General features: G+C 49.7%; 1 protein-coding gene across 8 annotated transcripts in view; it reads right to left on the bottom strand.

The window, feature by feature from the left end:
- KCNAB2 (potassium voltage-gated channel subfamily A regulatory beta subunit 2) overlaps positions 1-12,834 on the bottom strand; it is a 1,347,681-nt gene that overhangs the window by 127,661 nt on the left and 1,207,186 nt on the right. The window lies entirely within an intron of this gene.

Genomic DNA, 12,834 nt, shown 5'->3' with positions numbered 1-12,834 from the left:
TGGGTTTGAAATTCCCAGTGGTGGAGATAAACTACGCATAGAGCAGAATTCAGAAATCAAGAAGCCCTTGGCTGTAGTTCATATAGTTGGTTATTGTCTAGTGGAACGTTGTTGCACAATTTGTTCCATTGAATACTAATGTTATCCTTTTTCATAGACCTGCTTACTTCACAGGAAATGACACTTTGGAAGGATAAATGGGTGTTTTGATTTTGCTGGATTTAGAACCTACCATCTCCTTCAATACTATAATCAAACTACGATCTTACAAGGTGGAGCTTTTCTCAATGTAACATCCTACACTCACCTAGACTTCACCGCACCACATGCACTCTAGAGTCAGGTAAACCAAGAGGGTTGTTAAGTGCCCCAAAAGCATTAAGACAACAATAGAATATTTCTTTGAAACCATTTGTTACAAGCTTTTAATAGCGCTACAGTCCTGCCTTTGAATAGCAGAACTTTGCTAAAGTCTCAAAAAGTGATGGGCTTAAAGTTTCACATACTGGATCTGAGGAGTTTATCTTATGAAACAGAACGCGTAATGACTTAATGAAAAAAAAATTTGTAGACGTTTTTATTTCCTAAATTGTATACAAGAACAAACTCATTGATCTTGTGGGCCTAACAGAATGCACACTTTTGTTTCCTAAACTGCAGTATTTCTATTCAAGTCTGTTGCATGATAGGTTGTTGCCGTTATTTCTGGTAAATTGAGTACCAATTGTTCAGATGTGAATAATGAAATCAAATGATAGCTGGATGTGTGTGTACTTACATAGGATAGAAGGAATAAATGTGAGAGAGGAGCTGTAAGAGGCAGGTGGTGAGAGGTGAGCCTTAAGGAGGGGGAGGAGGGTGGGGGAACGCACACAAAGCCTTCCCATCAATATTGTGAAAATGAGCGTAGTTCACTTAAGAGAAGCCCTGAATTTCACCTTTGGTTACAAAATCTTTCCCGGCCCCATGATCCATTATTAAATAATTTGTTCTTAAGCGCCCAGAAACCCAATGCATCGCACAGAAGGTGTAAAAAAAAGAATGTAGTCAACACTTAACACAATTAGGTACATTTAGTATGCCTACACTCATTGGTCATAAAGTACTCAGTCTAGCAGTTTTTTGTTGTTGGGGGAATGGAGGTCTTTGCATTTGATCACTGTTATTAAAGTTACATGTAGCATTGTATTCCACTGACTGCAAGACGTTCTGGATATGGTGATGTCCTTAAGAATATGTAAATGAGACAAAATCACTACCAGCAAGCTCCCTTCTACTGTGAAAGACATGGTAAAGGAAATTAAATGATCCCACATTCGGTATGGAGCGACTTTCTCGCTTTAAAAAAAGTTGAAAAAATGACGATTTAGAAAGACTGCACAGAGTCCGCTCCGAGCAGTCTTTCTAAATTGAACCGTCAGCCCCTTCAACGAATGCCAGTGCGTGCAGACCGGCACGGCCAGGCCGGAAGAGGGGAGATGTGGGTGTCTAAGGTAAGTGTTTGGTGAAGATTTCAGTGTGAGTGTGAGTGTGTGTGTGTGTGTGAGTGTGTGTGTGTGTGTTGTTTCAGGAGGGGTTGGGGAGTGGATAAATGGAAGTGTGTAACTTCCTGTTAGGGAAGTGGGGAGGTTAAAGCCACCATTTACAAAAAACTTGCAAGTGTGGGAATGGTGGGTGGGAGGGGCAGTCTGGAGGGGGCGGCAGTGGTTGTTCGGGTTCGCGAGGGGTGCGGGGGCTCTGGGATATATGTCATTTATAACACGCCTGTACAGAAGTGTTTCTAGGCACGATAAGGAGGGGGAAACAGGAGGAGGACAAAAAAACGATCTTACTAGGCCTTGTGTCATTCAGATTGCCCAAGTGTGGGGAAGAGGGAGGGGGAGAAGTGCTGGGGGAGGGATCTCAATAAGTGCTGCCAGAGGGAGGCTCATAGGCGCAGTGAGAAGGCACTGTAGGGTTGCATATACAGACCCTTAACTGCTGGTGGGGTCCGGAGGCAGTGCAAGGGGGAACTGGACTTGCAGGAGCCTGGGCCAGAGTTCAGTGGGTGGCCAGGTGAGCAGTGCGCGGAGCAGTCATGGACATCAGCAGGGAAGAGGAAGTGAGCAAGAGCAAGCGAAAAAGGAAGGTCTTGAGTTGCTTCCGGAAACCGGAGGAGGTTCTGCTTAAGTCAATGGGGCGGTGACCTGGGATGGGGGTTAAGGTTTTGAGCTCTGGGGTTAAGGGGGAGTAGAATGTGATAATTCGGCATTCTGAAGTCCAAACAAAATCGGATGAAATAAATCAGTCTTTTTTTGTGTTCGGTCTTCAAAATGCAGAAGGAACAAGTTACTTACCTGTAACTGTTGTTCTCCAGCATGGGTCTGGCATGGATTCACATGCTCATGAATATTCCCCGTCGTCAGGCTGGGAATCCTCGGTAAAGAAAAATCAGTATCAGTTTCGTTTCTGATCTGTCTTTCGTAGTAGTAACCAATCACTGATCTCTGCGTCATGCTGACCACAGCCAATGACTGCCATCTCCCTAAGCCCCCCCTCTGGCAGCCATCTTCAGATTTGGTAGCACGTGAAGTGGCAGTATGACCAAGTGAAGAGCCGCAGAGGGGTAGGCGGAAGGGTTCGCATGTGAATCCATGCCAGACCCATGCTGGAGAACAACAGTTACAGGTAAGTAACTTGTTCCTTCTCCAGCATGGGGTCTGGCATGGATTCACATGCTCATGAATAAAAGAATACATAGCAGTACACACATGCACAACCACGGGAGGTGGCAAAGGCTCAACATTAAGCATTACATCCAAAACTCAACATTAAGCAATTCTTACCTCCTCACCAGGCTCACCTTAGGCGAACAGGTTGCGCAGCACTGCTTGGCCGACCCTGGACTCCTCCCTGGAATCCCGATCGACGCAGTAGAATTTCGTGAAGGTGTGCGTCGACCTCCATGTAGCAGCCCTGCGGATGTCTAGCAAGGGCACACCAGATAGGAACGCCGTGGTAGCTGCGATCGCTCTGGTGGAATGGGCTCTCGGACAGCCAGGCACCGGTCGGTTTGCCAACCGATGACAGTACATGATACAGCCGGAGAGCCATCTGGAAATGGAAGCCTTCGAGAGAGCCTTCCCCTGATTGACAGGTCCAAAGTTCACAAAAAGTTGTGACGTCTTCCGAAAACTCTTCGTGCGGTCCACGTAGAACTTCAGCGCTCTAGCCACATCCAGCGAGTGCAAAGTCCTTTCAGCCGGCGACAAAGGCGACAGGAAGAAAACGGGCAACACCAAGGGTTCGTTGAGGTGGAAGTCCGACGGCACCTTGGGCATGAAGGAGGGGTGCGTCCTGAGCACTACCCTTGTGTCGTGAACAGTCAAGTACGGGGGCTTGCAGGAAAGGGCCTGGATCTCTCCCACCCGTCGTGCAGAGGTGATGGCCACAAGAAAGGCTGTTTTCCACGACAAGAACTTCAACGGAGCGGAGTGCAGAGGCTCGAACGGAGGTCCCATGAGCTTGGTCAGCACCACGTTGAGCTCCCACGCCGGGGCCAGGGCCTTCACCGGCGGGAACGATCTGAACAGTCCCTTCATAAATTCTTTCACCATACGATGAGACCACAAAGACGTCCGTCCCGTGGTTCTGGTGTATCGGGAGATCGCAGCAAGATGAATCTTGATGGAAGCGTGCGCCAGTCCAGCCTTGGCCAGCAGGTACGGCAGTACTTGAGGAGCGTGGCACCAGACAGAGAATCTCTTCCATTTGTGTCCGTAGCATTTAAGAGATGAGGACGCCCTGGCCTTTGCAAGAACCTCTCTGCAGTCGGCCGGTATGTCGTAACCTCCAAACTCTAACGCTGCAGGAGCCAGGCCTGCAAGTTCAGCGACTTTGGGTCGTGATGGAGGATGGCGCCTCCTTCCCTGGAGAGAAGATCCGCGTCCACTGGCAGCTTGATTGACGGGGACGCTGACAAGTCCAGAAGGTCCGGGAACCATATCTGCCTCGGCCACGCAGGTGCGACGAGGATCATCCTGCACCGTGACCTCTTGAGCTGGTTGATGAGCCGGATCAGCAGCGACAATGGAGGGAACGCATATAGGAACAGGCCCTCCCAGGGGAACGAGAAAGCATCGCCCATGCTCCTCGGCTGGGGAAACCTGCTGGCGAACCTCCGGCACTTGGAGTTCGTCGCCGTCGCTAACAGATCGATCTGGGGTGTGCCCCACCGTCGGAAGAGGCGGTCCACTAGATCCTGTCGTAGTTCCCACTCGTGGCACGAGCGCAGCTCTCTGCAGAGCGAGTCGGCGATGGTGTTTTTTATTCCTGCCAGATGAAACGGCACCAGAAACATCCCTTGGGCGACGGCCCAATGCCAGAGATCCTGCGCCTCCTTGGACAGGGCTGGGGATCTGATACTGCCCTGCTTCCTGATGTAGAACATGGTGGTGGTGTTGTCGGTGAAGATCCTCACCACCTTGCACTTGAGGGACGGAAGAAAGGACCTGAGGGCCCAAAACACTGCACGGAGTTCCAGGACGTTGATATGGAGGGACTTCTCCGTCGGCAGCCAAAGGCCCCTCGCGTGCAGATTTTCGGTGTGCACTCCCCACCATTCCAGGGAGGCATCCGTGGTCCCTGTCTTCTGGTGGCCCGGGGTCTGGAAGTCCATGCCCGCCGTCAGATGCGCGCGGGTGCCACACCACCGGATCACTCGTTGGAAGCTCTCGTCGAGTGTGATCCTGTCCTCGAAGCTGCCCGTCGTCTGGATCCAGCAAGCGTCCAGGAACTCCTGTAACGGGCGCATCCGAAGTCTGCACAGGCGGATGAGATAAATGCAAGACATCGTTCCGAGGAGGGACTTGATGGACCTCACCTTGGCCGCGTCTGCAACCAGCATCCGCTGCACCTTGCCCAAGATGGCCCTCGTCCTTTCCTCCGACGGAGAGGCCAGAAGCGCCACTGTGTCGAGCTTCGCTCTCAGAAACAGTGCGTCTTGCGCAGGCACCAGGTGGGACTTGGCGTAGTTTATGGAGAATCCCAGGTCCGTGAGTAGTTGGACGGTCCTCGCCGTGTGCTCCGCGGCGAGCTCCTTTGTCTTTGCTCGGATGAGCCAGTCGTCCAGGTAGGGGTAGATGTGGATCCCCTCCAGGCGCAGCCGCGCCGCCACCGGTGCGAGGCACTTGGTGAACACCCTGGGTGCCGACCTCAATCCGAAGGGAAGGGCTCTGAACTGGTAGTGACGCCCTTGGACCACGAACCTGAGAAACTTTCGGTGTCCCTTTAGGATGGGGATATGGACGTAGGCAATCCCCAAATCCAACGACGACAGGAAATCGCCCTCCTCCAGCTGACCCAGGACATGCTGGAGGGTGACCATCCGGAACTTCTGTGCCTTGATGAATTTGTTCAGTCGTCGTAGGTCCAGGGTGGGATGCCATCCTCCTGTCTTCTTCTTCACGAGGAAGTATCTTGAGTAAACTCCGGAGCCCCGAAGCCTCTTTGGGACGAGCTTGATGGCGCCTTTCTTGAGCATCGCCTTTACCTCCAAGAGAAGTTGAGGGACGTGATGTTCCTTCCTGGCCACGGGGGGGACGCGTGGGCACTTCTTTAGAAACTCGAGCGAGTGACTCTGGCCCAGGCCATCCAGCACCCAACGGTCGGTGGAGATGGACTCCCACACGCTGACGAAGTTCGCCAGCCGGCCTCCCACCGGGATGCTTCGGTGGGGGCCCGACCCCACGGCCGGTTCAGTCCTGTTTCGATGAGGCTTTGCCACCTTGTCCTCCCTGGCGACGACGGCAGGGTCCGCCCGATTTGCCTCGTCCCCTGTAGGCTTCCTGTGACGACGAACGGGCTACTTAACGGTAGGTGGAATATCCGCCGCCGGAACCTTTGGAGGCACCCTGCTTGCCTCCGGCGCTCCGAAAGGGCGGCCGTCGTTGCTGGAGAACACCAAGAGCCCGGGCCGTCTCCGTGTCAGTTTTGAAGGCTTTTAGGGAATCGTCCACTGTTTTCCCAAACAGGTTGCTCCCGTCGAATGGCATGTCCAAAACTCTGGTCTGCACGTCCTGCCGGAAGTCCGTTGCCTTGAGCCATCCACACCGTCTAAGGCACACGCCGTTGCCCAACTGGCGAAAACCAGTGTCAGCGATGTCCGTCGCTATCGTAATGGCGTGGTCCGAAGCCACTTCTCCTTCCTGCAAGATCTCTAGGGCCTCCGCCCTCTTGTCATCCAGTAGGAAGTCCAGCAGGGGAGCGATCTTGTACAACAACTCCCCGTCGTAGCGGGCTACGATGGCTAAGGCGTTTGCAGCCTTAATCGTCGTCGCTGCCGATGAGATGACTCTGCGTCCCATTGTGTCCAATTTCTTTCCCTCGCCGTCCGGTTGGGAGGTCGATGTAGAGGCCGAAGCCCCCCTGCTTTCTTCCTGGCCGCCGCGGAGACGACCGAGTCCGGGGTCGGCTGTGCCCGAAGGCACAAGGGGGCCGCGTCCAGGACCCGGTACTTCTTCTCGTACCTATCCCTTCTCACAGGCAATGTGGATGGGTTCTTGAGGAGGGCGAGACCCTCATCCCAGATATCGTCCAGTAGAGGTACAGCGAGGACCGTCTTCCTCTTGGTCTTCCGCCGTTGATAAAGGAAAGCTTCCTTCTTCTTCTCTTCCGGGCAGAGCTGGAAAAGCTCGGATGCCCTGGCGATCATGGCATGAAACGATCCAATCTCGTCGGGCGGGGAGGCCCGGGGAGGAGGAGACGACGGAAGATCCTCGTTGTAAACCTCGTCGTCTGTACCCATCGCGACCGTGTCCGTCCCCGATCATCCCCACAGGTCGTGGACGGGGAGGAGGGCTGAGCGGGGCGCGATGGTTGAAAAGGAGGTGGAGGATGAATCCTTCTTCTCTTAGGAGGAGGGCTCCCAGAAGGGCCTGGCTCCGGGTCCCCCGTCGAGAGCGGTTCCTCCGTTGGTGGTAATGGCAATCTCGTCCTCATCTCCGAGCATAAGGACTGTATAGCCAACAAAATGGCCGCCGAGTTGTCTTGCGGCACTGGTTGAGGGGATTCCGACGGGCGGTCAGGAGCCTCGTCGGCACCCTCGACGTTCTCGTCGTCTCCTACGTCGGGATCCCTCCCGACGGGCTGGTCTTCTTCCACGCCAATGCCGTGGCTTAAGACTTCGATCAGCTCCTCTTCAGAGGTTGAGGCCGAATCCACGATGACCTCCTGTCCCCCCTTTTTCTTCTCCGTCGGAGGTTTCACGGGGGTCCTGTCGAAAAGAGGACTCCCTCCGCGGTGGCAGGGAGACTCTGAGCCCCGAAGTCGCCTCCACTGGTGTAGCCTCCACAGGCTGAGCCAGGGCCGCCGCGACTGTCTCGATAGAGGCCTTGGCAGGGTGGATCAAGGCTTTCACCACCTTAGGTGCGCTCACCGCCTTCTCCTTGGGGGGAGGGTCACCGCCTCGCTCCCCCTCCGATGGGGCCTTCGAGCTCGACCGGGGTCTCTCCAGGAGCTTCGCCGGGTGCTCGGCCTTCCTCTTACCCGAGCCAGAGCGTTGGCTCGTGGTTGATGGCGCCGAGGAGGATGCGCCATGCCTGGCAGGCGTAGAGCCCGACCGTTCGGCGCTCCCGGTGCCAGCGGACTCGCAGTGCTTGGCCTTCTGTTGGACCCCCGTCGCCGGGGCGCCCTCAAAGGTCTTAGAAGACCGCTCGGACTTCTTCTTCTTCTCGCCTGACGGGCTTTTACCTTCCAGCCAGTTGGCGAGACGCAGATGGCGGTCCTTCATGGTACGCTCCGACATATTGCCGCAAAACGCACTGTCCTTCTCCACGTGCGTCTTGTCCTCATGCAGGCAGTAGAGGCAAAGGGAGTGTTCGTCCTCCTTAAAGACATTCTGAAGCTGGCATCCAGGTCAGACCCTGAACAGCTTTCCGGGCGTCGAGCTTCCCTTCTCGTGGGCCATGACCGAGATGGGCCTGAGAAACTTCTGGAGTCCTCCAAAAGCGTGGCTCGATGAAATCTTCACCCTTGAGGGGCGTAGAGGAATCCGACATGGGTCCCCGTTGATCGGATAAAGAAACGGTGGAGCTTGAGGCTCTTTTGACCGAAAAAAGAGAGAATTTGCCTATGAAAAAGTGCGAAAACGCACTACAGCTCGAGAGCAATAGCACGAGGATCCCAACACATGAACATGCAGTAAAAATCTGAAGATAGCTGCCAGAGGCGGGGCTTAGGGAGATGGCAGTCATTGGCTGTGGTCAGTATGACGCAGAGATCAGTGATTGGTTACTACTACGAAAGACAGATCAGAAACGAAACTGATACTGATTTTTCTTTACCGAGGATTCCCAGCCTGACGACGGGGAATATTCATGAGCATGTGAATCCATGCCAGACCCCATGCTGGAGAATTATTACACAGAACCCCCACATTCATCTCCCACAGTCAGACATTTTGACATATTCCTCTTCATGTGTTGGCTTCTCTTCCCTTACTGAATGGCAGCCTGTTTGCATTAGTGCTTGTGTGAAATCGGTCATGCCTCGTGGAGACGCGGAAGCAGCAGTGTTAGGCAGCAGTGAACAGAGAAATTAGGGAGCGGGTACATGGGGTTTGGGCGGATGAGGTCAGTGGTGGGGTTTAGGCTGGACACAGGGCAGGGCAGGAGTGAGCTGGCCCAATGAGAGGGGGTGCCTGTCCCCTGCATGAGAGGAGGGCGTTGGGTTGGAGAAGGGGGGCGTGCCTGGAGGCCATGGGGGGGGGGGTAGAGGGTTTGAGGGATGTTCTCTCCATTACAGAAGGGCCAGGGGGCAGAACGGGCACAACAAAGTGTCTTCGCCACAGCTGAACACAGGAAACAGGGTTTTGGCAAAAAACGGTCTACAGGGAAAACTGACACGTACCCAGCTGACCCCAAGCTCCTGGTGTATGCAAGGAAATTGTCTGATGGTGGGAGGGAGTGTGTGGGGGGCAGAGAGGGTGAATATAAACTCTTGCGTCTGCCAGGTCACCTGCAAATACCTTTATGGATGCAAAGCACCATGGCCCTCATCATAAGAGTTGTAACACTTTCTTGGCATGGCACTGCCTCATAGGAACACGTTTCCATTTCCCATATCTTCCTCTGGGCAAACGCCTCTCTTATTTGTGTGCAGCTTACATTTCATGTCTTGATTTTTAAATCTTGTAGCCTCCCAACTTCGCTAGATATTGTGGTACTTCTGCACAATATGCAACTGTTTGTTGGCTTGGAACAGTACATAAAATGTGCAATACAAACCGTGTGTGTGTGTGTATGTGGTGGAGGGGCCAGTAATTAAAATGTGTGTTCATATTAACCAGAGCCACATTGTTATTTAGCCCTATGTAAACATTTTCCTAGGTATCCTGTGATTTATCACCTAACTGGGAAGACGGTTGGGTTTTTATTGTTTCATGTGTAGTTCTTGATTGTGTCTTTGGGGTACCACTCAGTTTATAAAATGACGAAGTCATGGGCCTGAAGTTTGAAGGAGGACTTAAAATCCCAGCTCTACTACAGTCTAGTCGTGGTGTTCGCTAAATAACCAACGCCTAGCTCTTTGCACCTCAGAGCCACCAACTGGAGACTTGCGGTAGAATGTACTTTCTTTATGACAGAAACGTTTCCAGTTGCATTTTACTGCAGAGACAGATACAATCATTAGACCAACGGGAAATGTCCTTTGAAAATCTTCCCCCTCCTTTTTGAGAAAGGGTGAGCTGCTAAGAGTAAAAACGGAACTAGCAGATTTCTTGGAGGAAAAGGGGAACTATTTCATAGGTACTGGATTTGTGGGCCTTCCAGATGTTTTGGTCTGCAACTCACAAGACCCTTCACCGCGGACTATGCTGGCTAGGACTAATGGGAGGTATGGTCGAAAACACCTGGAGGATCACACATTGAGTACTTGTACCGGCTGCTTCCGTTACAGTGGTTCTTTCCACTACCTGATACTTATTCAGCAGGCTAGTTCAGCATGACTATTTATTTATTCTTTATAACACGCCTAATACTGTACCCGAGTTCAGTTTCTAAGCGCGGATCTGCGATTCGAAACGGCTGCCCTGTGTGGTCTTGCTTGAAGAGCAGCGGGTTGCTCCTGTGCTATCCTCCGTTCAATAGAACGATATTTTCTAAGGCTGCCACACTATGTCTTTAATCCTGGGTACCCACTACACCACAAATGTGCGAAAGAACATCTTAACATCTACTTTAGCGCATTTTGGAATGGTTTGTTTTGGACTGTAAGGCCATATCTTTGTAGAATTTAGTGCACTTAACAAGATGTGGAGAAACCCCAATATTTAGAAAAAGCGAGCGTGTGGTTTTATGCAATCATATTTAAAGTCAGTTTCAATGAAGCATTCCAAAAATGTCGTTAAATGCATCCCAAAGGAGGACTTGGAAAGAATAACAAAGGAACTGACATCATAATAAGTAAGGGTCTTGAGGGGTAGTGACAGCTACGTGACGATATGTGCAAGCAGTAAGATTACTGGTTCCCTCAAACATCCGGCATTGATTTAAAAGATCTTTACGTTAAAGACAGACTTTATTTGTGGACCTAATGGCAGAAGGGCTAAATGTGCTACTGTTATCCTGAAATAGCTTGTAATCTACATTTGCAGTGACTTGTTTAAATTAGGTGCAATGATTAAATACTTAAGACAGCTCAGGTGAAAAGGTAATCCTCGCTTTGCAAGGGAGTTTGTTGTTTAGTAGACACTTTAGCAGCCAGTGAAGTTAAGCAGAAGAACATTAAAAGATCTCTACAGTGCTTGCAAGGCATACTGCAGAGGCAGTGTTAAAAGGTTTGAGAAGTGTTTCTAAAAAATTTGCTCCTACTAATAATTTCAATTTTCTTTTAAATGGGGCAAGCTATGAAATGCAAAAAAATTGCCATTCTGCAATAAACATTTACATTCTCAACAGGCAGAAAAACAGACAAATGGACACAATTATAGACAGGTGGGCAACAAAGGAGTGTAGATATAAATATACAGTTTCACAACCTATCACTGAACTAGAAATAGTTGACGAAGCAGTATTTCCAATTTACTTACACAAATTCTGTATGTTAGTACCTTGTCGTTGAACTGAAAACTACAAATTACGAAACTAGACCAATTCATTTGTCTTTTTTAGAAACACTTAGAAGTACAATCCTTCAGCCAAATGTGGGTCATGCAAGCTTTTTGTCCGTTTTTATTTTTTGGTAAGCCAAGGCATAAACCCATGCCAAAGAGAGAAGCAAAGCAATCCACACCAGGCATAACATATGTACTGCATGCACCGTGACAGAGTGACCACAGAGCAGAAAATCAGGCCCAGCGAAACAGGCTGGCCCCTACACGGGCCCCGAAGAGTGGGCCATGCTTTGCAGAAGACTGCTGAACATTGAACTGATCGCTCGAAATCAGGAAGGCCAACAGCTACTAGAGTTGGGCAAAATGGTTGTATCACAGGCGAAAAGTACTGTGTGCACAGATTCAGTATTTATTACAAGCGTGATCTCTAGAGCCTCTATTTCTTCGAGAAAAGTGTAAATAATTTGTAGCTGTAGGTGGTTTTCTACAGCAATGGTAACAATGAGTTTTATGGCAAAACAATGATTGAATCCCACAAGAGCCAATAGAAAAGGGGGACATAAAACTGCTACTAAAATATGTTGAAATAACATTAGTTGGGCATTGTTTTTAATTAGTCTGGCAATAAATGATTTTCTGTAACTTGGGACATATTGTACTGAAACACTTTTTTGTTTTTCAGTGTCCTTTAAATGGGAACCTTAATGGCACAGTTGATATAAAACTAAAGTCGTAAATTGGTATTCCCCACTCCTGTGTAGACAATAGACATGATGACTGACAAAATACAAACTAACATTGAGTTACAGAATCACAATAGATGTCAATTTTCTCACATTGCAAAATGAATATTCGTGGGTAAAACTTAAATTTGGTCTTTTGTTTTGTGCGTTTTCATATGGACAACAAAAAAAGAAACTGGTTATAAAATATAGAAGATAGAGAAGCATCTGCTTTGAAAACGAACGTGGAAAATTGTTGCAATAAAATCACAGTTTTTCCTGTGCAACATTGACTATTCAGCTTGGTTGCGCTCTAACATTTGTTCACTAAAGGATCCCATGAACCAACCCCCTGTTTTTCTGATTATTCTGGACTCACTCTTTCCTGCTCCAGCATTCTAAATGCTCTCCGAGAATACACATTATCTCTGCCCAGTGCTGACCCTGTGCTGACCCTATAGCATGAAATCCTGTCCTACAATCTATTTTTCCTTGATAGACGTCTACCCCGCTGCACATTATCTGAAGGCAAATGTTTGATACTCTGGCAGGAAATGGAAGTGAAATAGGACCTTTGAGGAAACTAATGGGACTTCAAAATCCCCTAGCAAAAATAATGCTTTATGAAAACATTATTTGAAATTTAAATACTGGAAACACTTAATGCAATACTTTTATCACACCCAATATGCTTGCAAGCATTATTGGGAATGAAAAAAAGTCACTGCCAGTATAATGGTGTCTGCACTCATTAGAATCTGTATGGATCAGAGTCAAGCAAAAACAATGTTTTTTGTCTTTAGAAATGGGTATAGGTTGCCATGCAGGAAAGACTGTTTCTGTAGTTACTACCTAGAGCTTCTACAATTCAACTTCTGTTTGCTTTAAAAACAGAAATACTACTGTGTTCATGTTCAATCACTTAGTATTTGAAAGTTCATTTATGTACACGTCTCTTCTAGACTGCAAGGGCTTAAGGTCTCAAGATCGCCATTAACTTTCAGCAACGTCATGATGATC

The sequence above is a fragment of the Ambystoma mexicanum genome, chromosome 8 (genome assembly GCF_040938575.1).
Source record: "Ambystoma mexicanum isolate Mex_15411 chromosome 8, UKY_AmexF1_1, whole genome shotgun sequence".
In the NCBI taxonomy this organism is placed as follows: Eukaryota; Metazoa; Chordata; class Amphibia; order Caudata; family Ambystomatidae; genus Ambystoma; species Ambystoma mexicanum.
The sequence above is the reverse complement of the archived record's forward strand: the minus strand, read 5'-3'. Positions and strand labels throughout refer to the sequence as shown.